Below are 26,706 nucleotides of genomic sequence, written 5' to 3'. Positions count from 1 at the left end.
TCAGATGCATCGAAATGCTCATATGTGCTATTAAAGAACATATATGCACTATTGTTTTACTCTATGCACTAATTTTCTTTTAAGCTAGGTTTTTGTATGCGCTAATTCGTCACACAAATGTGTTAAAATATTGTTCGAATGCACAACAATATTTCAAATGCACTAAACGAATATGTATTATAGTGCTAAAACATCTAAACTACCACATTTACAATAGAAATTTATGCAAAATTCAAAAGAACTCAGGTCCAAATTCAAAATTCTTAAAAATAGAGGATCTTGACGACTTACTGGGGCACTGTAGTTAGCTGGACACTCATACTTGCAGCCCCTTTTGAATCTATGCTCTCATAAAGGGACCAGCATCCTCGCTAGCTCAGAGCTGCAAATCAGTAAAAGAAAAAGAGGAGTGTGAAAATGACAAGGGTAAAGGTCTTTTGACCTACTTAACCCTCCTTAAGGGCATTTATATGACCTTTATGCCCTATTTATCCAACATTGGGACTTTTGGCTCACTCTCTTGAATTAGTTATTGTTTTAAACCAACTTGATCACCTTCATCCATCGACATTTCAGAAATCAAATTGGGATATTCCTATTTCACACATTCATTTATTTCCACTTTCATTTTTGAGGGGGTAGTATATCCATATCAAACTAGGGCATCAAAATTTTCTTTAAAATAAAAAATGTTCTACCCTAGCCAAAATTTTAAACATCAAATAAAACAAAACTAGGGTATCCAAGCAAAAACATCGCAACATCAATTAGCAAAATCAACGACAATCAGACATCAAATATTGATAATCAGACATCATATCAACCTTTAAACATCATCAATCAAATGTTCAATCATCATAATTTGACCTAAAATCAGAGAATAAAGACAGTCTTTGAACTAATATGCTTCACATATTAGCTCAAAGGGGGGTATTTGTAGACACCCAAAAATTGGCAAAGACCTAAACTAAAAAATTTTGATCAATCAACACAAATTAAGGAGGAAATCAGAGGAATAAAACAAACTTTCAAATCAAGGATCACATTAGGTCATTAATTGATCAAATCATCTGTCAAATCAATGAGACCTAAATCAACTTCAAAAAGAGGAGAAAAATAATTCAAAATCATAAAATGAAATTCAAAAAGGGAGAAGGGAAAAGACTAACTTTTGAAAATAAATAGAACATTTATTAAATCAATAAAGTCATTTATCCTCACAAAAGTGAAAATCCCTCTTTTACATTTTAAAGAATTGGAAAATTCCTCATTTTATCTTAAAACTAAGTCTTTTGAACTCTTCCTCCTAGTCCCTTATGAGATATTTTCAATCTCACCTCCATCCTCCAGTCAAAGGTAAAATCCTGATTCTTGCCCCAACCCCTTCCAAAATCCTATAAATAGGAGGGAAATTCAAGAGCTAAGGGACCCAAGTTTCTTAGGCATCTGCTCTATAGGCACATTTTGAGTTATCATCTTTTATCATTGTCATTATAGAAAGCTTATGTCATTTTGATAGCATTTTAGTTTTCTTTCCATGTTTCTTAGTGTCATTTTAGCACATGTTTGGCTCATTGCATATTCATTTAATAGCACTCTAGAGTTCTTACTCACATATAATTTGTATTCTAGTCATAGATTTTGCATGCATTATTGTAGATTTGCATTTTAAGCACACTCCCATTCTAGAACTGTCACTGAGATGCTGGTATGAGAGCATGCTTGGTAGTTGTAGTTAGGGAAACATGGGACATTTGTAGAGTTTACATTTTGACAATGATTTCTTTGGTTTAGTTTAATTCATTGTCATTTTATCTGCACTCTACTTTAAAGTTGCATTTGAATATATCATGTACAATAATCAATATTGAAAAATGATAAATCAGACATAAGAGAACACAAGACACTAAGATTTTACATGGTTCACCCAATCCATTGGCTACATACATAAACAACGAGTTCAATATTATTATTATCTAGTGATCACAACCTGATTACAATCTATAATCCGTTACAGCTCCATATCATCGCAAGAAGCAATTATTGCATCTCACCTTTTGAAATCCCTAACCCTAAGTCATTTTATAAAAGCATTTTTTGGCTTTAGCACTAAAATTAGTTACAACATGTTGGCCCAAAAATGTCGATAAAATAGCCCCAAAAAGATTTCTCAAGGGCTCAACCCCCAAACCCTTGTGTGGGGCCCAACTTGACCCCAAACCCCATCGAGCAATCATGGAGTACGTATAATACATCAGTCACCACAAACTAACAATATGTTCACATGTCCATGCAAAGTCAGCGTATTTTCAAGCTTATCTGTAAATCATAATACTATGATTAGTTGTGAGCCGAATTAAGAAATATCAAAATAAAACTAGATCTTTAAATTTCTAATTTGAATTCTATTATTTCACTACAATAACAATTATCACAATCTAATGATGATGTGGAGTCTGATACGGAGTCAAAGGAGGAGGAGGAGGAGGAGGAGACGGGGAAGGAAAGTGAGATGGAAGAAGATAAGGGGAGAGAAAATGACAAGGAGGTGGTGACCCCTATGGACCCCAAGGTTAACCCCAAGAAAAGAAAAGTGAACCAGGCCCTGCCCCAGGAACATCCCAGCGACCATGTTGATGTGCCCCCTAGCCCTACCCTGCCCAATTTGCCTCAAGAGGTTCCCATTTTGCCCCCGGAGGAGATGATTGAAATCATGGTTGAAAAAGGGGGGGAGGTAATCAGAAAGAACAAGAGGAGGCCCTAGAGGAACTTTTATGGGGACAAGGTCAGTTTGGGTATTGTTAGAGAACCTGCTAAAATCCAGGTGCTGGAGGACCTTGATAGAAGTACCCACTATGACAAGCTCATTGACCTGGCTCTTTTGGTTATCTCTGACAATGTGCGTGAAACTGGCTTCAACTTCTTGAACAATGCAAAGAACAGTCTGATTGACAACTTTCGTTCCATCAAGTGGCTTTTTTAGGAAATTGAGGCTCTGAAGGACATGAACAACTAGCCCAACAACTAGGGTATTGACAAGGACCAAGAAGCCAGAGGAAGTAATGACCAGGTGGGTAGCCAAGAGAAAGACAGCTCGTCAGGTCTCCAAAGACCATCAGGATGACAAACTCACCCAGCTTGAGCAGAAGGTCCAAAGGCTAGATTCTATCCACCAGATAATCACCAAATAGATAGTGGACACCCTTCACACCTTGAATGAGAATATTGTCAATTTGGGGGACTATTTGACTACAACTGGCCTTGATAGGGATGCGGAGTAGAACACAAAGCAAGGATTCAACCGGGATGAATTTCAGAAAGAGGCCAGTGATCAGGTAAATTAGGGGAACTAGATGAACACTCCTACCAAGATTCAGGAGGGCATGGGAAGTCAGAAGGAAAATGATGTTGCAGAAAGCCTGTAGGCCATGGACACGAATGACCACTAGCTTGTTCACTTGGCTTTTATTTTTTGTCTCTAGCCTTTGTTCTTTGGCTTCGGGCCTTATTTTGTATTTGGCCTTTTGTGGCAATTTTTTGTTTGTTTAGTATGTTTCATCTCGCTCTTTTTGTTGTAAAACTTTGGGTTTTAGAATCCCTGTAAAACCTGTTTTACCTAATCAAAAACAATTATCACAATTTACATAATTTTTATTTATTTATTCATACAAAAATAAAAATAAAACATCAACTCAACTTACTTATCTAGGGATACCATTACAATCATGTAGAGTCATATTAATCTGTTCTTACTATTTCCATATCTTCAGTTATCCGAATGAAATAATTTACATGCACAACTAAGCCATGTACAACAAAACAATCTTAAAATTGAGCAAATATAAATTTTTTTTTGATAAATGTAAATGTATCATATGTTGAAATAGCAAAGATATCTAATTCATACATCTATATCTACTAATCATATTGACTTAGGTCGACAAACATGCAACCAAGTAAAAAGAGTCATACAATGTCGATTAAGCATATTGAAATAAAGGAGTCTTAAAGTCAGTTGTGACATTCTGCCTTAAGCTTTGTATCTCCATAATGTTTGAATTCCATTTTATGTGAGATTTTTTTTTACCCTTTATTTTCTACAATTTATGTGGGGATTTGTAAGGGTTTTATATTTTATAATTGTTAAAAAGTACTTAGCCATGTCTCACTTTTCTTGCACAAAGGAACACAAGTTTTATATTTGAGAATCTTTAGAGTACTGAAATTGATATGCTAGGGGAGAGGACCCAGTACTCGTGCACCCTAACTTTGGACTTCTCAAAATCTATCGTAATGACAATAAAATTGGCTGAATTTTTAATGGCATCTTCTTTACCTAGTTAAGTACTTATAACTAAGGTTTGGACTTCTCATCAAGAAAATTAATATCAATTTTATAGATCATAGTAAAAGGTGTAGAAATTCTCATTTTTTGAATCCCCTATCTATCATAGTCAATTACCAGCCCTCATGGTTAATTTACCAAGTCTCAATACTTGTACATTTTGTCATGTTACATTTTAATATTTATCACTTATATGAACATATAATTTTTGTGCCTGCACACTATATCATTTATATTCAAATGACAATGTTGTACATTCAGTTGCCAACTAACTAATAATTTCACAAATAATATTATATCGTCAATTACTAAAAACTTAAAATTAATCATAAAAGGTATTTCATTAAATACATTTTACCCTAACCCTATATTATTTTTCCTAATGCTAAGTAATCATTTTCTACTTGCCACTCGTTGTTTCTCAGCAATGTCGTTGCCATTTGTCTGATGGAAACCCATCACTATGGCTACTCCTATGCTGGAAACCCATTACCACTGGCACTTGTCTAATGGAGAACCTTCCATTCATTTGATGATGGATATAGTTGAAATTTATGAGACAGATGCAAGCCTCCATGGATATAAGGAATGAGTGTCAAACAAAGGGTATGCATGGTAGCTCTACCAAAATTGTTACAGCATCCTATGTAAGTCTCTCTTCTGATTCATTATGTAATCCTGATCGAATGGGTAGTGGGTGCCAGTCTAGTATTTCACTATTCAAAGTGAAGTCTAATCACAATGTTGATTTTTTTCTGTAGTTATTGTCTCAAGGGGATGCTCACAATGAACGAACTTTGTTGTTCCATAGTCCATGGTCGCATTCAAAAGATTTATGGGTTTACAAAAAGGGTAGGGATCTATAGAACATAGATTCAATTTTGTGTAGAACCCATTTTTAATATAAACTTCAAACCATTTATCTGTTGATCTCATATGACCATGGCTTTTCAATGTGGATTTTACTATTAGGAAAGGAAGAGGGTTTTATGATTTATTTATTTTTAAAACAAAATTATGAAAGTTATCCATTTTTGTATATTAAATAAAAGGCTAAGGTCTTTTCAAAGCTCTATTTGATATATTTTTATTATTGTAGTTGTTTGATAATAGTCCTGCTATAGATGACTTTGAGCCCTCAATGGTAGCATGATCTTTGTTTTGCTAAAACACATTTTCCCTTCAAACAATGCCATAGATTTCCTTACAATTTTTGAGCACAGAGATATCTAAAATGTTAGCTTAGAGGTATCTAAAATTTTGTACTTACCAATCTTCTCTTTCATTGTTCTATTTCACAAGCAAATTCATTTTTTTCTAGATGTTGGAGATAACCCTAGTTGGAAGAAATTGCCAAATAGTTTTCTTTTGTAAAAGATGGTAAATTGGGGTTTAAGATTATTATACAAATTTCATTTTTGATTTGCATGCCTATTGACTACCTATATTTGTGACAAGAGCATAGGGATTCTTCAAATTATTATTGGAACCAGCTTTTGCAAATGTGTCTATGGACATAAATAAATCTAAGGGATTTGGAACATCTCGAGAAGGTAAGGTCTTTCTTAGACCTTACTGGGCAATGAACCATCTTTTTTTTTTTTTAAACCATTAATTTCTCTTTGAACTCCTAAATTCACATTATGTGGTTTTTTTACAATTTTATTTCTTGTGTGATTGAGAAGAAGTGGCATTTCTTTCTACACCTTGCAACTTTCTTTCTACAATATATCCATTTTATTATCCACGTAGATTATATGTTATATTGGAATTTTTTAATTTTCCCCTTATTAAATCGCATGTGTATTATAATTATAGATATATTCTTATGCATTACATGATGACCAATGTTATCAGTATTACAAAATGATAGCTTGTATGCATTGCAAAATAAGTATGGTCGTGATATTAGAAGTGTACTATAGAAGGACCAGTGATTACAATATTACAAAATGACTGTCTTGTTTGGAAAATAAGCATGGTTGTGTAGCTAGAAATTATATTTTCTACAGGTTGCACATTTTCATCAAAAGCAAGTATAACAATGTGCAGATTCATATAAGTCTGCACATTGAAATATTGACATTACAAAATGACCAACTTGTGGAAATTGGAAAATAAGCATGGTCTATGAAAATATACATAGTTGGAAATAGTGGTAACATCATTAGTTCACCATAATGACCAGCTTGTGGAAATTGGAAAATAAGCATGGTCTAAGAAAAGTCACATAGTTAGAAATAAAAGAAACATCATTAGTTCACCACAAAGCCATGGAATGGTTCTGATTCCTCTACAAGACTATCAATGTTATAGGATTGTTTGGGCCTAATGAGTCAACCTATGGGGTGATAGGACTTGTATGGCCAAATATGTTTTCATCTAACAGTCTAGAAAAATGGAGTTGTTTGCTTGGAGAGTGAGGGGGACTATGGCTATTAGTAGCTTGGATGTTGTGAAGGGCAGCATAGGTTGGGGTTAGAATGTTGTACATATCTCTCAGAATTTGGTGATGCTTAGGTAGGGGGGTTTTTGGAGTACTATGTTGGCTTGCCCTTCTTGAAATCAGCTCTGAATTGCTACCATGACCAAACTAGAGCTCATTAAGGTTATGGTATACAGGGGATATAGTGTTGAATATATCTCTTACAATTTGATGATGTTCAAGCAATGGTGTTAGTGGAGTACTCCCCTCCCCAATAGTAGTTTCAAGTCCCTTATTGACTTGCTTTTTTGATATCTTTAATCTGCAGTCCTATCTTTCTTTCCTTTTCAACTCTCTCTCCTTCTACTATTGCTCCTTTTCCTCTTTCTTCCTTTGTTTTATTATTTGTCTCCCAAGTTTTTGCTCATGTTTCCTCTTTCTCGACGCAATTTGTTTAATTTCTTTGCTTCTAATTGTCTTTTCTTCCTTTCCTTCAACTCTTGAAGTTCAACCTTCTTTTCTTCTTGTTGCTCTCACAAGATCATGTACTCATTAGATGTAAGTATCTGAGATTTCCTGCCCAATCTAAGAGTAGTATTATCAGAAGGAGTGCATCTCTTTGTAACCCTTTCAATTGGTAGTTTCAAGAATTTTCTTAATGATCCCTTACTGGATAAAAAATATTCATCTTCTATCTCAATAGCTGTAGATGTCTTCAATGCATCTAGATTTTGTTCAGCGTGACCATCTTCATCTTCATTTTGTTCCACATTTGGAGTTTCCCAATCTATTGCTTCAACATAATAATGAACCATTTCTGATTTTGACAGTGAAGGTGGATAAGGCATGCTTAGTGAAATGTCTTCATTTTCAAAATCAATATGTAGTCCCAAGTTCTTTGCTCCTTTAACCTAGGTAGGTGGATCAACTTGTGTTGGCAAACTCATTTCATCATGCAAGTCCTTTTCATATTGTGTCTAGCTAACATGTGTTGGTGAAATTATGTTTTCATTTGAATCATTTGTCTATTATTTTGTCATTTGTGTCAAACATTATTCAATAGCATCATCATCGTAACCAACTAACCTTAAGATGCTTGTAATTCTTGTAGCCTCATTTTCATCTTCTAAATTGAATGCATTACTTGGCTTCATGTCATTATAAAGAACATCCCTATCTAATGGCCAAATTCCAGTCCTTTAAAAACCAATTGTGATGTCGTTAGACACAAGGGCAAGTTTCAAAGCTTTGCTTGCAAGTTCTTCCAATTATGTTCTCCTTATCTCTATGTGTGGATGTTTGGCCATTCATTTTGACGTTTTAGATTTAAAATATACCTTGAATGGAGAAAAGACACTTACATCTAAAGGTTGCAATTTATGACTAGTGTGAGCAGGCAATGGAAGAAGATCTATGCCTAGAGATCTTGCGTCTTGAATTGTGGCTAAGGAAACATGGCTTCCATGCCCATCAAATATGAGAAGGTGTCTATTTTTAGGTGAAGCACCACCTGGAATAGATTTGGAAAAATGATGCAACCAGTTTAAGAATAGTTCCTTTGTCATCCAAGTATGTGGTTGTGTTGCCATGCAAGCTCCTGCTTTACAGTTAGCAATGTAATTTCTAAGATTTCTTTTTGCCTTGAAGAGATAAAATCTTGGCATGCTACGACCTTTTGCATTTATACAACACAATATTGTGATCCATTCTTGGCTTTTGGATAAGATATGGGGTACACTTCTACTACCCAACTTTGCAATCACTTGCATTCCACAATTTCTACCTACTTGCACCGTTGTTTCATCACAATTGCATATGTGTGTTGGTTCATAATGATAAGTATTATACAATGTCATCAAATTATCATAAACATCTGCTATAATAATTGGTCGTAGCATCACTGCTCTATCCCTATCTAAACCCTCTACAGTCCTTATTGTCAAATCTGGATGGCATTTGTGGAATCCTACCCACCTTGACCTACCTGATTAACCATTCTTGAATGGATTTGGTCTAGTTTGGTAGATGTGAGCCACATGTGACTTAAGTTGAATAACCTCCAATCCATGACCAAGCTGAGCTAAATCTTTACACCATTGAACAACCTCCAACTCTTCTTCCCATGACATAATTTTTGGTGATCCTTTTGTTTTTTTATTGTCAGCCCTACTAGCTAATAAGACAAGCTACTAGTAGGGATTCCCCACTTTTTGGTTGCTCCTCTTATAGAAAGGAATTATCTTCAATGTCTTGAATGACACCTTCCATCTCATCTTTTGTCCATTGATTGCCTTGGAGCCCTTTGTTTCTTTTATGTTGTTGACAAGATTTTTCAGCATCTTCATTGGTTGCCTTACTAGCAACAACATTATAGCTTGTGTTATCAGGAGTTGGTTTGGTTGCATGGCCACCATCATTAGAGTCAACAACATGAAATTAACACCATGAGGATAATGACTTCTTAATTTTCTGGTTGTTCTTTTGCTTCTTCTCTTTCCTATTATCATAATGCCTAAACAAAGAAACATAAAATATTAACATGTATAACATGAGGATATACAAGATGGAGATACATAAATGTCAAATTGTTTATGTGGGCATGTAGTAGATTTATTTCTTTATTTATCTTCAGCAGAAAGTTTAATAAAAATAAGGATTGTATGTATATGCATACATATGTATGTATACATATATATGTTGAAATAGAATGAGTCCACAATTTATGCTTGTTGGAACGGAATGAGACATCAATCTACTTCAAATAATATGTATAGAAAATGAAAACTAATCTTAGCTTAAAGAATCAGTCCAAAATTTCTACTTGCTAATTTATTTCTTTGTTTATCCTTAGAAGAAAGTTTAATGAAAAACTAAGATTGTATATATACATGTACATGTATATGTATACATACATATGTTGAAATAGAAGAATGAGCCATCTATCTACTTTAGAAAATATGTATAGAAAACCAAAACTAATTTTAGCTTAAAGAACCGGTCCAAAAATTATGCCTGCTGGAATGGATTGAGCCAACTATCTACTTCAAAAATATGTATAGAAAACCAAAACTAATATGAGCTTAAAGAAAATAAGTGTAGTTTATATATATATATATATATATATATATATATATATATGTTGAAATAGAATAATAGAATAATAGTAATCTTTTCTTAAAGGAAGCCATACAGAGGAATCAATCCAAAAATGTTGTCTACTAGACTAGAATCAGTCATTTATCTATTTGAAAACTAATCTTAGCTTAAGTTATTAGACAATGTTATTTAGTAATAAGATCATTGAGAAAAATTAAATTGTAAGGATTATTAAAAATTCATACATGTAGGGCATATGTTATATTATAGAGAACTACTACCTTTGATCCTAATACAAAATTGTAAAATTAAACTAGTATTGATTGTTTAGTAATTTGAAAAAGTGTATTATTATATTAGTACTATATAAATCAAAGATAAAATAACTTTCAAACTTAAATAACTCTTATATATAATTGTATGTGTGTGTGTGTGTGTGTACACACACACACCTGGATTTGGATGGTTAACTAGGCCCTTTGATATCCCAAGTAGCTAATATTCTATGGAGTCTCTCAACTGGACCCTCTGATATTTTAAGTAGATGATATTCTATGCAACCTCTATGATATTTTGTACTCACAAAGAATACAAAATGTTAACGTATAGGTTAAGCCCTCTAATATCTCGAGATCTCGTTGATATTTTGTGCTCACAAAGAAGTCTATGCCCAAATAGAATTTAATGCATTCTATGCAAAGAGAATTTAAATTGAAGTAGTATGAGCTTAGAGAGAATGTAAATGGATTAGTAAAAGAATTCTTTCACGGAATACCATATTAATAGATATTTTTTCCCTCCAACAATTTGAATTTGAATTTGACAATTTTATTTCATTTGTGGCTTTCCTTTCAACTTCTAAGCATTTTTAAAAGATTTTGTAATTTTGTTGATCTGTAGTGATCCGTGGCTATTAAAGTTTGTAATTTGATTGGCTGACAATGCAAATTGGTTGGTCTGTGGTGATACATGGCTATCAAAGTTTGTAATTGAATTGCTTGCCAATTGATTGTGCTCTTTCCAAGAGCATATTTTGAATTGTGTTGGCATTAATTGTTTGATTTCGATGGATTGGGGAGCTCAGACATATCAATATTTATGATTCAAGTACTCTAAGTTTGCTTGTCAAAGACTCAACTTTGCTTGCCAAAGACTCCAATTTCAACATTTGAGTTGAAAAACTATCAAAGATGGGATGAGTGACAAAAGAAAAGAGTAATTTATTTATATATGTAATGGCATTGGAAGTTGAACAACTGTACATTATTCATGGCTTATGAAGCAAGTAAAAAGTTGTTGTCTTGTCCATGAATTTAGACAACTATTTTGTAAAAGAGTACAATTCCAAATACAATATGTTATACACGTTTCTTATATTGTGTAAGGACTGATTTAAGTTTAAAAACCTTATATTTTATATCAATTTGTATGGAACATACAATGGTGGTTCCTTGTCCACAACTTGAATTGATTTTAGTAAATCAATGATATATATAATATTAAATTTTAATAATTTTCTAATAGTAATTATTGATTAAAAAAAACATATAAAAAATCAATATCTTACTCGATAGATTGTATTGATTCTACATTTAGCTCAAAAAAATCTTACTAACCCTCACAACAATTGATATGTGTTCAAGTTCTCAATTCTCTCCACTAGTCCAAGAAAAATATTATGGTGGAAATTTATGTGTCGCTTGTTTGTGGTTGTTTGGTTGCAGGTTCGAAACCGCCTACACAATCTCCTCTTCCCTCCAGATATCTTTTTACTTGAACGTTTTCCTCCTTACCGCGAGAAAAGCCACACTTTTTAACAATTATAAAATATAGAACCCTTGCAAATCCCCACATAAAGTCGGAGAAAAGAAAGTGAAAAAAAAATTCCCACATAAAATAGAATTCAAGCAATTATGAAGATACAAAACTTAACGCAGAAGAAAGGGATGAAATGTTGAAAGATGTCTGGATAATGGAGAGTGAAAAGGAGATTGTGTAGCGGGTTTAGAACCTGCAACCAAGAAACCACAAAGAAGCGGCACACAAGGTTCCACCATAATTATTTTCGTGGGGTAACACATCAATTTCATGTATAAATTCAAAGGCATCTGCGTCGTAGCCCGATGAACCAGAGCGATGGCCTTTCTCATGGAAAATTAACAGTAGATGAAGGATCGCTGGCAGCAAAACTTGATTTTTACGCTTTATTTTTGATGAAATATTGGAGCAATTGATGAAAAGGTACTTTTCTCTGCGATTAGTATTCTAGAAACTTTTGATTATTTCATCTGCTTAAGTTTTGTGGCATCCATAGTAATGTAAGGCTCGATTTGTTTGAAATAGCATTTGAAAAGTCATTTGTCGGCATTCTTCGGGATTATACTCCATTATATTTTTGCTTTTGTTTCTGAACCTGAGACATAACTCGGCCCCGATAAAGTTCTAGTTCTTTTAAATAGCATTTGAGAAAAAATGTGTTGAAATTTTCAGCATCATACTCAGTTCTTACATATTTTGTTTTGTTTCTGCCCAAAATTTGATCTGCCATTAACACCGATTATTCGATATTTGATCTGCCATTAACACTGATTATTTGATCCGTACAAAAAATTGTAGCATCCATAACAAATATCAAGATTTGTTTGTTTGATATAGCATTTGAAAATAAAATGTGTCGGCATTTTGAGTGATCGTACGTCATTACATATCATTATCTTTTTGCTTTGGTTCCTGAAGCTGACGCATAGCCATGAGAATGATCCGAAACTGTGCGCAGCTTTTTCTTTTAACAAATTTATCGTCTAGGTACTTCTCTTTTTCTTAGTGAAACTAGGGTAGAATAAACTTTATTTTTACACGTAATTGAAATTCCGTACGAATGAGATAAGTGCTGCTTTATTCTTCTGAAATAACTATTATTTTATTTTTCTCGGAGAATTTTTCGAAAAAGGCCGCCGAGGTTTCATTCCTAGAAAGCTGCAAAAAAATTCACATCACAGAAAACAGAGTACGGAAATAGAAGGAAATAGGCAGTTGGCTGAACTTTTAAAAGGAGAAAACAAAAGAAAAAGTAAATTTTGTGAACCGAGTTTCGAACCTGTGACCAAGGAACCGCATAGAAGCTGCTTATTGTTCCATTCAATCCACAATAAAATCTCCATCGTTATGCTAATTCTGTGCCAGGGCAACAATATCAAGTCTAAATTTAAAGTGAATCGTATGGTAGCCAAACGAGTCAAAGCATAATCATTTATCTCAGGTATTTGTGGAGCTAAAAATTAATGAATGAGCGCTGGCAGCAGATCTGGTAGTCCAGTTAAGTTTTGCTGATCTTTTTTTCCTACTTCTTAAAGGGTTTCTTACTTTTATTTGTGTTTTTAGAGAAAATTTAAAGTACTTTTTACCAGAACACGAAGCTAGTCTGAAAATTGCCCAGATCATGAAGCTAGTCTGAAAAATGCAGCGATTAACCTGTTTATTTCATCTGACAATCATATTAACCTGTTTATTTCATCTGACAATCATATCTTTCCCTTGAACATCGACCTTTGTTTGTTTGAACTTTGGAGTACTATCATTGGCCAAAAAAATGTCTTCGCTTTCGCCAATTACGCTTTACGTTTGTTTCTCAGCCTTGATAGAGTTTTATCCTCTCATTTTCTTTTGGACTACCGGCAAAATAGACTTAAATATCCCTTAAATATATTTTTAGTTTCTGCCAAGGTACAAAATTATTGCATTCATGGAATGCAATTTTTCAATTAGATTAATCAATCAAATCAAACAATTTAAAAGTTTATTTGGAACTTACAATGTCTATATCTATTTTTCATTTTTCCTTATTTTATAAATGACATTTTGGATTCATTCTATTCGTCCATACTATTTTTTGGTAGGGAGAAAAATATAATGACATAAATGATAGCTTTATCTTTTTTACAATTATCTTCGCCTCACTACCTAAGACATAAATGCATGTCTAGTAAATAATAACTAAATCATTTTTCTTACCAAAGATTGTAAATATATCTACTTAGGTTATTTTTAAATTTAAGTTTATTTAAAATCTTACTAAAAAAACTAATTATCATATCATTTAAAAATACATATACTTAATTTTTACTTCATAATGATTTAAAATTATTTTATTTTAATTTTAAAATTAAATTTTGTATTCTAATTTATACTTAAAATAATTAATAACAAAAGTATATTTTTAAGAATACAATGATTTGATAAATTTTTACTAAAATATTTATAAATTTTGTTACAAAAAAAATTAAATTTAGTTTTTAATGTTTTATATTTTCTATTTTAAATATATTTATTAGTTTTACATTGTCCCTTACTTTTGTCAATTGTAAATGCTAACTTTTTATACACTATGTTTAACTAGCTATTTTTTTCAATTTTGTTTTAATTTTTTTCACATTTAAAATCTATAAAACTAATGTTATTCTTCAAACATACTAACTCTTTTGTTAGTTTGGATCAAGTAGTCAACAATTTATATTTTAAAATTTAAAATTTATGTTTATATTGGAAAAGGTAGAAACAAATACTTCATTGATTTAACTAAATTTTAGAATTGTTATCTAAATATTTATTAAAATAACATAATCCTTAATTTTTTTTAAAAAAAAATTCTCTTCCAACTATCTCTATTTATTGTCCCTATAATAACATATCGTTCTCTCTCTTTTAAATCTCTTCATATCCTTCATTTCTATCTGTAAATCTATATTATCGTTATCTCTCTTTTCAAGCTGTCTTCATATATATAAATCTCCATCTTCCTTCTTTTCTAACTATTATGAGGAATATATATCTTTAACTCTCTCTTCAATGTGTCTTTAAAATACAAATAATAATGACTTCTTTTTTTTTGGATATACGTGGCTCAACAAAAGAATCACGCAGGCTCAAACAACTTTGTCATTGCTCCTTTGTCACTGCAATGTACTTCCATTGGTGTGGTCTTCTGAGCTTCTTAAAAGAACCTATAAATTTTAGTGGCCAACACTCAAACAACGTTGTGGCTAGCCTAGGGGCACGAAGTCCTCATCCATTTGGCTATTAACTAGAAATAGGATCACTACTCCATGTTCATCAATGCACATCTATTAGTTTTTTTCTTACTTTTCTAAAAAAAAAAATTCCATCTTATTTCTACTTTTTATTTTTTCAATCCACAACACTGCAACCATTATGCATTTGGCAGGAACTATGACACTTGCATCTCTTGTTTATTTTACCTAGTTGTGGTATTGGTGCTTATTAACTCTATCCACTCACAATAATATTATGAGCAAGGAGACTTTCACATACTAGGGAACTTTTACATTAGGTATAGTTCACTCTAACTATTAGATGATATAAGAGCAACAATGTAACATTATTTTGAAGTACCCTTCTAAACACATTTCTTATTATTTTGTTAAATTTTTTTTTTTTGACATTAAATAAAATTATACAATTGATTCAATATTTAATTACAAAATTTGTACAGTTGATTCAATATTTTTCTACAAGAAAATCTATCTAATTACTTATTTTTGTTTCCATTACATTAGTGATAATTGACTAATAGATTATTTACCAAGAGACTTTTAATAAGTAGGAGATAATTTCCATGGCAAGCCAAATTGTGATATTGCTATCAGGATTTAACTATGTGATTTTTGAGTCAAACTCATTGACCCATGTTTCATGAGTAGTAATTCAACATGAATCCATCTCTCATGAGAATAAATGGAACACTTAGCACTCATTGGATCTAGGTGATGCTCACAGGGGTGAAGCACCAGGACTTCCCGGGAGGTCACCCATCCCAGTACTACTCCAACTTGAGTGCACTTAACTATAGTTTCCTCCATAGTTAAACCCAAAGCTTGCAACCCCAGGGACTTCCCGGGAGGTCACCCATCCCAGTACTACTCTAGCCTGAGCGTGCTTAACTACAGTTTCCTCCATAGTTAAACCCAAAGCTCTTTGGGGTTGCAAGCTTTGGGTTTAACTATGGAGGAAATTTGTAGTTAAGCGCACTCAGGCTGGAGTAGTACTGGGATGGGTGACCTCCTGGGAAGTCTCAGTGCTTCACCCCTGTGAGCATCACCTAGATCCAATGAGTGCTAAGTGTTCTATTTATTCTCATGAGAGATGGATTCATGTTGAATTGCTACTCATGAAACATGGGTCAATGAGTTTGACTCAAAAATCACACAGTTAAATCTTGATAGCAATATCACAAAGAGACTTTTAATTTACAAAGTATATTCTTATTAAAGAAATTTTAGAATCCTACATCCAATGATGTGATATGCTTTTTCACTCCTCCCACCTATATTTTTAAAAACTAAATATAAGATTTTTGAATAATATAAAAAATATCTTTGTTTTTTAATTTATGATAAATAATACTTTTACTTTTTATTTATTTATGAAATTTACCATGATAGGCATGTAGCATATAATTAAAAAATGTTTTAATAATTCCATATTATTTCGATTTTAAATAAAATATTAATTCAATTAATATAAATTTAACATTTGTTTTTAAGATAAATTATTTTAATGATTTTAAAAATTTATTATTTAGCAATTAAATTTAGAATTTTTTAAAAAGAAATTTCTCTATAACATGTGTTTTTAATATGTAGGTAGGTGTATTGTTGAAGCTCTCTCGTGAATATATATTAAAGGATTAGTTCTAAGACAAGGTAAGAATGATATCATGTAATCTTTTGTTTAGAATTTTATCTAGATAATGATGATATTACTTTTAATTATTATTCACACATGATAATTGATATTTCAATAGTTTATATAGTATCATGATTAGAATATTTTCTTAGATTAAATTGATTTGGACAAATTTATTTGACACGGATCTTCATTCTTATGTTTACTATTTATATTATAATATTTGTTATGGTGGGTAGTGCATATATGGATTTTTTTTTAAAAATATGTATTTGTTTGATGTAATCTGATAGTAAAAAAAATTGTCTTTAGTAGGCGTTAGGTTGTGTTTCCTTCACGTCATAGCTTGTTGAAGTATAATTAAATGACATTGTTCCTCTTTAGCTTTGGCATCCTCCTAGGTTTTGTTTGACATTATGAGAAGTTTTTAATAGCCCAAGGCTATATTCCTTTGTAAATTTCTCTAAAAAATAAGTTGTGTGCACTACTTTGTCAATTTTCTACATCTCAACATATTCCTATATGATGAAATTTTAGAGAGGTTCTTCGATGGAGTTTTGTACTCCCAACCAAATAAGAATGCTCCCAACTTAAATGGATTCCTATGCAAGTCTTTTAAATTATTTAGTATAATGTGGTTGATAGCCTACATAGATTTTATTTGGAATCTTTCTATAAAATCTCTTTAGGAAACCTAATTAATAGAGGTAGTATTAAATGTTTATTGTTTATATCTCAATCTAGTGATCAAGAGGATATTTGTAATTTGTGGTTTATAATTAGTTTGGTATTTCCTACAACATTATTGCCCAATAAGATTGTCTTAATGTAAGGCTTATTCGTTTTTTAGTTAATCATTCTAACTACATTAGTTTCATAAGTAATATACATACTCAACAATATTATTGTTGTCCACGGAGGGATGTACTGGGTTTTACTTCCAAATAACCTACAACTTGTTTATCAAATTGTGAAGTGCATTACCAAACTAAATGTAATTTCATTCTTTCCATTCTTTCAGAATTGGCTTTTAGGCTCCGATTAATGAATTCTATTAAGGCGCTCTTTATAGATAGCCATATTTGTGTTTCTATTAGTGGTCATAAGGTTAATCCCCTTAAGTTTTTTTTTGTTGATAAAAGTGGAAAAGGCCACTAAAAAAAGATTTTATTATTAGTAGAAAGTTTAGATTGTCCTGGTTTAAGGGAGAATATTGGAAGGAAAGAACTAGGAGAGAAAAACCTTCGGCCATAGCTCTTGATCCAAATCTAGAATCTAATACTTTTATACACTAAAATAGCAAAAATATCACACCCCAAAATAATTTCACATATTACAACCACCCCAGCCAAAAAATAAGATAGATTCCCAAAATTGTAGCCTAAAAGATCGCTCAATACATGTTATCAAAATCCCAAAATATCCCAAGCAAAACAGGAAGAGGTATTCGCTTGAGGAGAAAAATGTTAATGATCATCAACTGTGGGATTACCATTGTAAGTAGCAAAAAGAAATTGCATCGCCCTACTCAAGGACTCCAAAATCTCTCTTCTAAACTCTTGTGTCTATAAGATTGAGTTCTCTTGTGACATACCTTATATAGGTGAAACTGGTCGTCGTTTTAACACTAGATCAGTGAGCATAAAGATGACATTAAGCATGAGAGGGTTCAAAAATGTGCCTCAGTGGAGCACCTCTTCTACTACACATCATATATGTTTGGAGCAAAGTAACGTGAATCGGAATCATATCGGAATCGGCACGGCTGAATCGAATCGTGAATCGAGGGTGAATCGCTGGTGAATCGGCGATGAATCGGCAAATTTGAAAAAAACCTTTTAAATGTAAAGATTTTAACAATTTAAGACTTATTTCATGCACCCTTTATTGAATATAACTTAAAAACACTATAACATCATCAAATAGAATCTAACATACATAAACATGAAACATAAAATCTATCACATACGTAACTATGTTATCATGATGTACTAAAATGTAAATTGTATGCTAGCTGAAGTAAATAAAAATCAAATGATCATAATGATTCAAATCATAGAATCAGTAAGATGAAATCATGAAGATCTATAAGATTGTAAGACATCAAATCATAAATGTATGTATAAATCTAAGATGAAGATCCATGAAAGTTTGAAACATATGTCTATCAGTATCAGTGATTCAATATCACTATCAATATCTATACAGTGTAAACAAAATATTAAAACAAGGCTCTAGCTCAAGCCTCATCATCCTCATCATCATCCTCTAGCGCTGCTGCAGCCCCAACCTCAGCCTCTGAGTATCCAGTTTTCCTATGAGAAAGGCGTGTAAGCTAGGTCCTAGAGGACCGCCGAGCCATGTCCCTTGCATGGGCAATGGGCTCATGAATAACGTTGCTAGGGCCTGCGTCTGTGCGTGTGCGTGTGCGTCTACCAATGCCTGAACGTGCTCTAGCTGCCTCCTTTGCCCTGGCCACAGCCTCAGCCTCTACATCCACCTGGTCAACCCACGCGCGGTCTTCCTCAATGAAGACTGGGTCCACGGTCTCTGTGATCCACTATGATTCTGGATCAATCTCCTCCAGAATGATCGGAGAGGAGTCAGCACACCAAAATCTGTCTGATCCTAAGACGAAGGTTGTAATGAACAAAGACAAGATCATTCAACCTTTGCACTATCAACCTGTTTGTCCTCTTCAAGTGGATGTGCTCGAACATGGACCAATTGCACTCACATCCAGAAGCGCTGCTTGGCTGACTCAGAATGCGGATGGCAATTTTTTGAAGGTTTGGGGTTGTGGCCCCAAACATTTGCCACCATCTATCTGAAATAAGGAAAAAACAAAAACAATTAGTCTCATTTATAAATTACAACTCTAAAATTAATGCATTATATAATCAACTTTAAGTTTAGAATCTAGATTCATGAACATTGAATTTATTATTTAATTTTTACCTGGCTGTAGTGTTGTCCGAGCATTTATGGCCATCCTGCCAGAGAAAAGTGGCCCCTCCTTATTGTTGAACTGGTCTAGCTCAACAATCGCAGTAGTGCTATTTTCATCGCTACTCAATCTCTAAATCACTGTGTATAAGCCAGTGAGAACCTCCGCATCTGCCTTGAACTCAGGATGGAAACGAAATGCCAGATTCAGATAGTAAGTTGCTGCGTGGATGGGTCGATGGAACTGATTCTGCCATCTCCTATCGATGATGTCCCAAATAGGGCCATACCTCTCCTGCACTCTTGCATATTGGGCTCTGATGGCCTCCTTGGCCCTATCCATGCCCTCATTAATGTAGCCCATAGAGGGCTTCTCCCCATCAGCACTTCGTCGCAAAGCTACAAGGGGCTCAGTGACCTACATATAAAGTAAAACAAAAAAATTGAGTCAAAACTTAAATATAAAATAATATAACTTAAAGTAAAAGAAAACTACTAAATGTTAAATTACAATAAATTTACCTTAAGGATTTCTCTAGCAGGTTTCCAAAAACCATCCTCATCAAATATGCAATCCGCCACATCTAACCCTACAATGGTCGTAGCATAGGAAGAGCAAATCCACTCCTGCCCAACAAACATGCTCCTCAATCCATCCCTTGATGTCAACAAGGACTTCAAGGTGATGAAATTCGAGGCAAACCTCGTGATACCTAGGCGAGCTAACTCTTTCCCTTTTGTGTACTTCCTCATTGTGCTAAGGACAAATGCATGATTATAAATGAATTTGCATATGTTTTTTGCCCTTTCCACACATGACTTGACAAACTCAAGTTTGCCAATTTCCTCCAACATGAGGTCAATGCAGTGTGCCGCAGAAGGGGACCAAAATATGGTGGGGTGCCTCTCCATCAAAAGTTTACTTACAACAATTTTAAGTCAATTAGAAACTCAAATTTCAAAATTCAAATAAATTTATTTTCAAAACTTGCAAAGTTAAAAGTTTACCTGCTGCAACATAATTTGTTGCATTATCCGTCACCACCTGGATCACATTTTGTTCCCCCACCTCTGCTATAACTTCCTCAATAGCCTCACATAAATATGCGGCATTTTTCACATGTGCGGAAGCATCAATGGATTTTATGAACATGGTATGTCCTACAAGTAACAAAACAACGAATTATAATATTAAATGGATCATTAACGAATTAGCATTCAAAAAATCAAAATTTACAATGTATGTAGGAAAGTAGAATGATCAATCACCTCCACAGGATACAAGAAAATTGAGGAGTGCTCTATTCCTCCTATCGGTCCAACCATCAGTCATGATGGTGCAACCCTTTGCAATCCATTCCTTTCGATTCTCCTCGAGGTCAACCCTCATGTCCTCTACCATCTCATCCAAGAGGTATCCGCTCAACTCAGCCTCAGTTGGGGCTTTAAACCCCGGACCACAAATAACAACTGCATCTATCATATTCTGCCAATAAGGAGCCCTGTCACAAATAAAAGTTTAGATGTCAAAGACTCAAATTATAAAACAAGTAGATATAATTAAAGTTTTACTTTTATTTTTAATTTTAACTTTAAAGAAAACAAAGAAAGGATCAATTACCTGGCTGCAATAAATGGAATGTTGCAAAAGTACAAAAATTTGCATATCTCCTTTCTGGCAGCATCGTGAATCTCCTTGTTCAAATCCATGCCCTCAAGTGTGGGTTGGGAACCAGGAGTAGTGCGGGGCACAAAGTAACTATCCATTCTATTTTTCTGCACTCTAGGCTGCAATAGGTTGGTGTGGGACTCTGTTTCAGTATGTGATCGACTAGCACTAGCACTAGCACGAGCAGAAGAACTAGGATAAAAAGGAGGCCTAGAAGAACCCTCTCCAACACAACCTACGGATGCGGAAGCTAATGCAGATGTGGATGCGGCTGCGGATGCGGGAACATGGGAGCCAATACCCCTTAACCCTTCAACTTGCATTTTCCTATTTGCTTTGTCTTTTTCAATTTTTTCTAATGCCATTAAGCAAGTGCGTTTTGCCTCAGGAGTTTGGTGAGTGCAAACTGTAACATCGTGTCTAGGTATAGCAGCAATGTGGAATTTCAATCTATAAATACCCATGGAAGTTATTTTTTCTTTACAAAACATGCATTTTGTTTGATATTTGGTTCTTCCAGGAAACTCTTCATTATATTTCCAACATTCATCTTTTTTACCCATTGGAATTTGTGAAAAACGAGAGCAAAGGCTGCTGCAATAAATTTTTTTATGTAAAATATCAAAGTTTGAAGCTAATAAAAATTAGAAAACAACAAACCCTAGCTTGCAACTTAGTAAAAATAAAGAACATTCAAGATTTACACTAAAATTCTTGAAAACTATAGAAATTTAACAAAAAATGCATAATACACTAAAAATATAACAAAAAATGCATAATACACTAACATGCAAGAAAAAAAAGCACTTACCTCTTGCAAATGAGTTGAGGAGTGTTGATATTGGCTCCTTAATGCTCCCAAAGCAATTGATGGGCTTCCGAAATAGCTTGCTGATCTCTTTGGTGCTCCTCCTCCTTGCCGGTTGGAAACCTATGGCTTTTCTTTTCTCTTCTTCTCTCTCACTTTTCCTCTCTTCTACTCATGCTTAACAAATAGAAGGCCCTTTAGAGTTATAACAAAGAGAATAGGTCAAAAACAAAGTGAAAAAAACAAGTGATTTTTAAAAAAAATTCAACTTCCCTTTTTACATGCTGTAGGCGATTCATGGCCAATTTTTTAAGGCGATTTTGGCGATTTTTACATGAATTGCCTGAATCGGCGATTCATGCGATTCATGGCCCAGAAATTGGCAATACCAATTCACGATGCAAAAAAAAGTCCGGCATGAATCTGGTCGCAGAATCGCCGATTCAGGTGATTCTCGTTACTATGGTTTGGAGGATGCCAGGATGCCAAAATCTTATCCAAGGAGGACAATTATTTGAAGAGGAAGCTGAAAGAGGCCATTATTATTGGCTACCATGATAATGATACATGGTCCATTAACCATTCTTGGTACCCCCTGCTAGGTACACTTGATAGCCTCCATCTTAGTATGCTTGACAAACCTCATCGTCCTTGATGCTCTCTTTGTTCTCTTCGTTTTCTCTCTTCAATATTGTGTAGTTGTGTTCTTTTTTTGCCCCTGTCTCCCCTCTCCTCCCCCGCTCTCTCAAGCTTCCCCACTTTGTCATCATTTCTCTAGTTTGTTTATTGTAGTCATTGTCAATGGCTATTTTATTTTCTCTTTCTTTGTGTACTTGGTTGCATTCTCTCTCTCTCTCTCTCTCTCACACACACACACACACACACACACACACACACGCACGCACACATGCGCGCGCGTGCACACTCACACTCACACCTACACAAACATAATAAACATGCATAAGTGTCATGCCTTGTACTAGTTTATTAGGAGGCTATGCATAGTACTTGGACTGGTGTGGTTTAGGTCTTATTTTATTGTGGATTAAGGTAAAAATAGGTTTTCTAGGAACCCAAATCCCAAAAGTTCAAAAAACAAAGATATACACGAGGAGGTCCAACATTACAACTATGCTGGTGTACTATAAAGCATTTCAAAAGACCGACATCCTAAAGCCAAAACCTAGCTGAAAACCACTAACCAACACATAAATCAAGCCAATAAAAGTTAAAAAAACCAAAAAATTATACACAGAGCCAGAGCTAGGCCAACTCCTTCAGGATCTTGGCCACTTGGATTTCAACTACCTTTGAATTGCTCTCTATTGTCTTCGCAACTACTGTCACCTTTTTATTTAGCTCTCCTCTTGTACTTTTACCAAGTCCAGCTACAATGTCCACATGTTGACCTTTATTCTCTCCAGTCAAGTCCACCCTAAGCCAATGCCCTCTACTTCCACTTTGACTTTGCTAGTGATGAGTTTCTAGACCAAATCTTGGATTTTGGTATCACTGTCTCCAATAACCTTCTTTGACTCTTGAATTTGCCTCGGGGTACCATCTTCCAATTTTTTCCTTGTGTCCACCTCTTGCTACAAATTTGTGACTGTTTTACCCACTGCCTCCTTAATGACTTTAATCTCAGTGATGACGTAGTTGTCAAAGGAAATGGAGGCCTCCACTTTATCCTTCACCCTGCCAATGCTTTCAAGAACACCTTGGATAGAAATAGAAGGGATGTAATTCTTCCCCTTAACAGTATTGTTTATAGGGTCATCTTCAGAATCATACACCAAGTACCCAACAATGTCCTTAATTAGAGAATTTGCTATCTCAATATTCTTTTTAGGTCTTATTTTGTTTATTTGTAGTTCATCTTTTTTTTTTTGACCTCTTTTAGTTCATTTTGCTTTTATTATTTTTATTGGTTTGTTGAATTTTTTTTCGTCTTCTATCTAGTTCTACATGCATATAAACCTATATATACTTAGAACTATGTACATTTAGATTGTTTTTGTGATTTTCTTTTCATTTATTTCCTTTGTCTTTCATTTATAGATTTGTGTGTATTTGGTACAGACACACACACACACACATGCTTAGTTATTACCTTTTAGGTTTTATTTTAATTTATTTTAAATTTTGTTTGAGTATTCTATTGACTTTGTCTATTATTTATTTTTTGGGTCTTCTTGCAATTAGATCATCTTACAATTGTAATGTTGTCATTGATGTCAAACCTTGTTGGTGAGACAATTTTCCATCTGATTTGAGTGTCATATCTATTTGATTTATGAAGAGGATTGGAGAAGTTTTTCATAACAATAGAACCTAGAGGAAAGGTTGAATTATGAAGAGAAAAATACAAATGAACATTTGATTAGTTAGACTTTGACAAGATAAAGTGATTGTTTAATTAGACCAAAAGAGAAGAAGACGATTATATTGATGCGCTAAAGAAGTGATCAAAGATAGACCAAATGCATAGGCTTGACTGAGCAACATAGCAAAAGATTAAGGAACGTATAATACATGTTGAGTGATGCTAGTGTCGATCGAGCCCCAGTATGTTCCGACCATAAATAAATTTGATCAAGTATCAATATTGACCAAGTGACAATATATGCGCTGAACAAGAAATCTAGGTCGATCGAGCCCTAGTATGTTCCGACCATAAATAAATTTGACCAAGTATCAGTATTGAGCAAGTGACAATATATGTGTTGAATAAGAAATCTTGTAGCAATCGAGTAATCCAATATTGACCAAGTGTTAGAACATAGTGATTGCCAAGGGACAACATTTTAATAGTTTATGAGAAATTGCAATTTCCAGCTGACATAGTTGATTTCTTGGGATATGTAAAGCATGTTGAAGATAAGGATGGATGACTTAGAACATTCAAATAAAGGAAAAATGGGTTTGCACGTCTCTATGCAAGAATTCAAGGAGAAGTTTCTAGAATAGAAAAAATAGATGAAATATTGGAAGGATTTGATGAATCTGACCTAAACATAAGATCTACGGTGATGATTAAGCGGAAAAAGATCAGATTTACCTATTTAAGGAGGTAAAAGGGAACTTTCTATATGGGTTGAAGGTTAGAGCAGTTGTTGATGTTATTGATTGGTGAACTTATGTAGAAGGCTGAGAAGAGTTGAGAAGAGGTAAAGAGTGATTTCTTAAAGGTCTCCAAATGAATAAGAGATTGATTTGAACAATGGAGGAGGCTAGTGAATGAATCAGTATTTGTGCTAAACTAAGATTTGTAATTGTGAAGTGAGTTATATTTGTCAGAGAAAAACCTGATGTTACTTTCTAACCATTGTATCAGTTTGAAATCCTTTAATCAAGGTGACATTCTAATGGAATGTTCTAAAGTCCTCTAACAAGGCCACTCCTAATAGGGTGATTAAATCCTTTAACAAGGTCACATTTAACAGTCTATTTTGTAACCTTTAATATGATTGGATCCTAACAGAGTTCACTTCAGAAGAGTGAAAAGATTGGTGACATGTTGCTGGTGGTTTTCTCAAATTGGGTTTCCACATTAATTCATAGTGTTAAACTTGTGTGGATGTTATATGTAATGATTTATTGTGGATATTTACCTTCTGCAAGTCTGTTATATTTAGAACAATGGATTGCTAGTTGATATTATTGAAAGTATACTATAGAGATTGAGTTAATGAATGATGAGATCTGAAGTTTTTTAATTATTTGTTTGTTCAATTGGTACATTTGGACCTTGGTTAATGGATTCCCCCCCCCCTAGTTATTCTAAACATTCGAATAATTGGTATCAAAGTGTTGGCGTGGTATCAGAGTTCATTGGTGCTTATAGTGAAAAGTTTGGATGTACTTGAAGTTAAAGATCATGATGTACAAAAAGGAGGTGCCAAGGTTAAACAAAGAGAACTTCTCTGTATGGAAAAGTTTAATGAGGCTGCATCTAGTAGGAATTGGTGAAGGTGCAATACATTCTGTGGACGATGCATATGTAGAGATAACAAGAGTTCCTTTGACAACCCAACAATTGAAAGAGAAACAAGAAAATAATCAAGTTATGTTGGAGATTGCAATTGTCCTACGCTATGCCAAGTTTGATGACATTAAAAATTGCAAAATTGCTAAATAAATATGGGACACGTTGAGGAACAACTATGGAGGAGACAAGAATGTCCTGAAAGAAAAATCAAAAAGCTTAAGAGGTAAGTTTGATGAAATGAGAATGGTAGAAGGTGAGAATATAGTCCAGTACTGTGCAAGAATCAAAGAGGTTTTAAATGCTATAAGAGGAGCAGATGGAAATATTGACGATGAAACTATGATTGGTAAGGTATTGAGAACTCTACTTCCTATTTATTCTATTAGGATTTCTGCAATACAAGAATTGATATGTGCTCTAGGTAATGACCTAATTCTTAAAGGTGTGATTGGTAGACTTGATACTTTTGAGATGTCAAATTTTGATTTCTTCACTCTACCACTGTGGAATTTGTTTTTAAATCACAATTGGGTCTTAGTAAGAAAGGAAAAAGAAAATATGTGAAAAGTGATAGTGATACTTCTGAATATGAACTTGATGAGCTTGAATCACTAATAGCCAAAAGACTTCCAAGAGGCAGAGGGAAATACAAAGGTAAACTTCCTATAATCTATTTTTCATGTAAAAAAATGGTCATCTTGCTGCAAGATGTCCTGAGAAAGAAGAT

General features: G+C 33.7%; 1 protein-coding gene and 1 long non-coding RNA gene across 7 annotated transcripts in view; one reads left to right on the top strand and one right to left on the bottom strand.

The window, feature by feature from the left end:
* Positions 1 to 11,706: 11,706 nt before the first annotated feature.
* The window catches only part of LOC149534499 (uncharacterized), a 64,524-nt gene continuing 49,524 nt past the window's right edge, over positions 11,707 to 26,706 (top strand). For 2 of the 6 annotated variants that reach the window (XM_089804650.1, XM_089804647.1), the window contains exons 1-2: positions 12,871 to 13,181; positions 16,526 to 16,585. The gene's annotated coding sequence lies outside the window, so the exon portion shown is untranslated. Of the gene's footprint in view, positions 12,108 to 12,870; positions 13,182 to 16,525; positions 16,586 to 26,706 lie in introns of those variants that run through there. The other 4 variants (XM_089804646.1, XM_089804649.1, XM_089804648.1 and 1 more) reach the window with 4 other exon arrangements.
* LOC149534500 (uncharacterized) lies at positions 12,744 to 13,461 on the bottom strand. The gene is made up of 2 exons (XR_016357037.1): positions 13,271 to 13,461; positions 12,744 to 13,040 (listed from the first exon to the last, which is right to left on the bottom strand). It is a non-coding gene; the product is annotated as an uncharacterized LOC149534500 (long non-coding RNA).

The sequence above is a fragment of the Cupressus sempervirens genome, chromosome 10, assembly GCF_028749045.1.
Source record: "Cupressus sempervirens isolate cs-2001-9-10 chromosome 10, ASM2874904v1, whole genome shotgun sequence".
NCBI lineage: Eukaryota > Viridiplantae > Streptophyta > Pinopsida > Cupressales > Cupressaceae > Cupressus > Cupressus sempervirens.
This window is presented reverse-complemented; position numbering and strand designations above follow the sequence as displayed.